This window comes from Epargyreus clarus, unplaced genomic scaffold (genome assembly GCF_041222505.1).
Source record: "Epargyreus clarus isolate Ecla_fem2 unplaced genomic scaffold, WU_Ecla_fem_2.2 ptg000033l, whole genome shotgun sequence".
Taxonomy (NCBI): Eukaryota; Metazoa; Arthropoda; class Insecta; order Lepidoptera; family Hesperiidae; genus Epargyreus; species Epargyreus clarus.
Window position 1 is genome coordinate 3,752,127 of NW_027332238.1, and position 2,562 is coordinate 3,754,688.

At 35.0% G+C, this 2,562-nt stretch overlaps 1 long non-coding RNA gene across 1 annotated transcript; it reads left to right on the forward strand.

Moving 5' to 3' along the window:
- The first annotated feature begins 257 nt into the window (after positions 1-257).
- LOC140755472 (uncharacterized) lies at positions 258-1,405 on the forward strand. The gene is made up of 2 exons (XR_012103778.1): positions 258-458; positions 725-1,405. It is a non-coding gene; the product is annotated as an uncharacterized LOC140755472 (long non-coding RNA).
- Positions 1,406-2,562: the final 1,157 nt, after the last annotated feature.

Consider the following 2,562-nt stretch of genomic DNA (forward strand, 5'->3'; position numbering starts at 1 on the left):
TAAATTGCATAACAACAAATCAGTCAATAAAAAGTAGTGTGATCGACAGGACGAAAGCGCGCGAAACCGCGCGTCGGTTACGGTACCGTTGCGCGGGCGTTAACTTTTAAATCTGGAATTTATCGCTCCCGACAACTCCTGCTTAGGCTGAAACGTACTCGCGATTTTTGGAAAAATATAGTAGGTACTTAATGCGAATGAAATAAAAAACATTATTTAATTTACTGGCTTACGTACATCGGTATAGCCCTTTACACCCGAGATGATATGAGCGTGAGTTTTACTTTAAAAAAAATCCCACGTGATAGCTTCTTATTTTTCGAAACGCAACCGATGCCGATCGATCGTGAGGAGAGTATCGCACGTGCTACCGGCTAAGTGAGCGGGGTGCAGGCGGTCAGTTGTGCTAGGGACTCGTCCAAAGATGGCAGATTTTTTCGACCCGCGCACTGTCACAGGTATATAATTATTTTTGGTATTAAATGTTTAGTATCTATTATTAATTATAGCTAATTTGAAAGCTAAAAGAACACTAAATACGTGGAATTTAGTAGTTTATTCGATTAACTTACAATTTAGATACAATTAGGTTGCAAATTTCAACTGTTACGATCGTGTGCCTACGGTTGTTGGTGCAGAATAACGTTTGATGAAAATGCTTTTATTGCTATTACCAGTTATGTGTAAGTTTCGTCAATATCAATATTGTTTGTTTCGATTTTAGGGGTACATTTAAATGACGATCAGATTTTGCCAGTGCGGGGTGAGGAGAAATGTATGGGACATTGAAGATCTTCATGAAAGTGAAGAGCTTCAACCAAATAGATTAGAAGAGTTTCAATTTGAAGAATTGTGCCCTGAAACAGATCCAGAAGCACATGCAGACCCTCAAATAGAAACTGACCTAGAATTGGATCTGGACCTTGAGCCTGAACCTCAACCGTCTACTTTAAAATCATCCCTAAAAATTTCTCGCCGCCGAGCATCTTCACGTCCACCACATCGAAAAATAGCTTGGAAAAGAATACGTTTTCTGTCTTGAAAAGGTCTACACATCCCTACCAACATCTCCAGTAAAGTTTTCAAAGAAATATTTTTCTTAATATTTTAATTATGAGACTCTTGATATGTAACCAGATGCACAAATTTATATTATCTAAGAAGAACCGGTCGAAAACTTAATTTAATTGCAATAGATATGGCTAAAGTTTTCTCCATCTGCATTATCATTGGACGTATTCCCTAGCCAAGAATACCTACGCCTTGGAGACCTGGATTTAAGACGGAGGCAATAACGGAAGAAAGAAGAATGTTGATTTTCATAGAATTACGTAGTTTAGGTTTCATTGCCAAGACAGATTTTTTATAAAGACTAATGAAAATAAAGACAGTGATGTTAAATATCTCCAAATTGTTTTAATTTTCTAATATTTTTTGATAAAAAACTATTTTTTTTTGCAATTTTCACGATCGTGAGTGTGACAGTTCCCACCGGAGACTCACGATCGTGCGGGTCGATTTCTGGATTACGTATAAAGTCTGGATTTTTTTTCGTATTTTTTGTGGATCCCTTAAGCTATATAAAAAGCCGTAATAAACGTTTTGAATCGAAAATTGCGAAAAAAAATCTTCGGGTGTAAAGGGATAGAGTCATAGTATTTTCATTTGAACTTTGTTGAAACTCATACATACACATATTTACCTACATAAGACCTTTCAGTTTATTAAAATAGGACAGCGAAACATTTATATTCGTATTTAAATATTGTAGCAATGTATTAAAATTTGATCTGATAAGTAGGTAGGAAACGAGAATACGTACAGGCCATTTTTGAAATATGGTGGAACCAGGAGGACGTAGGGAAGATATCTATGAGGGCTAAGTGAGAATGTAGCGTGTAAATATCTTTCTTACCGCACTTTTCAAACCAGAACCATAGATTAGTAAAGATACTTCGCCGCCTTAAAATTGAATGAAGCCACAAACAGCTGATCTGTAAGTTCTTTTTTTGAATTCTTGACAAATAAAAACATTTTTAGAGAAAATTTACGAATAAATAACTAATACTGCGTAATTTACATAATAAATAAATAATTTTTTCAAATATTTTAGGGACATTGTAGCACGGAGACGTGGCAAAACTTTTTTACGCAATTTCAATTGTCAAAACTGGTTACATTTTCTTGTTAGGAGTGAGTAATCTTTACTAATCTATGACCAGACCATAACAGCGCTTAATACAGCTTTTATAAGCCAAAGTATTTACATGTGTTATTGCCACTAGAGTGGATTCATGAAAGTAGACGTTAAAATCATTGTATTTACAATTATGCCTATAGATCATATATATTTTCTAGCTATTTGCGACATTTGCGTGCAATCATGCTATCAACTACGCGATAAAACCGCAAATGCGAACAGGGCCTAAGGTTCTGTAAAATTACCAATCTATTTTGCTCTCGTAAAAAAATTCATTGACTCATATCCGGTTAGAATAAAGACTATTATTTCTTCGTTAAATAATTATTTATTGCATTTTAGTTGGTAACATTGACAAGTAG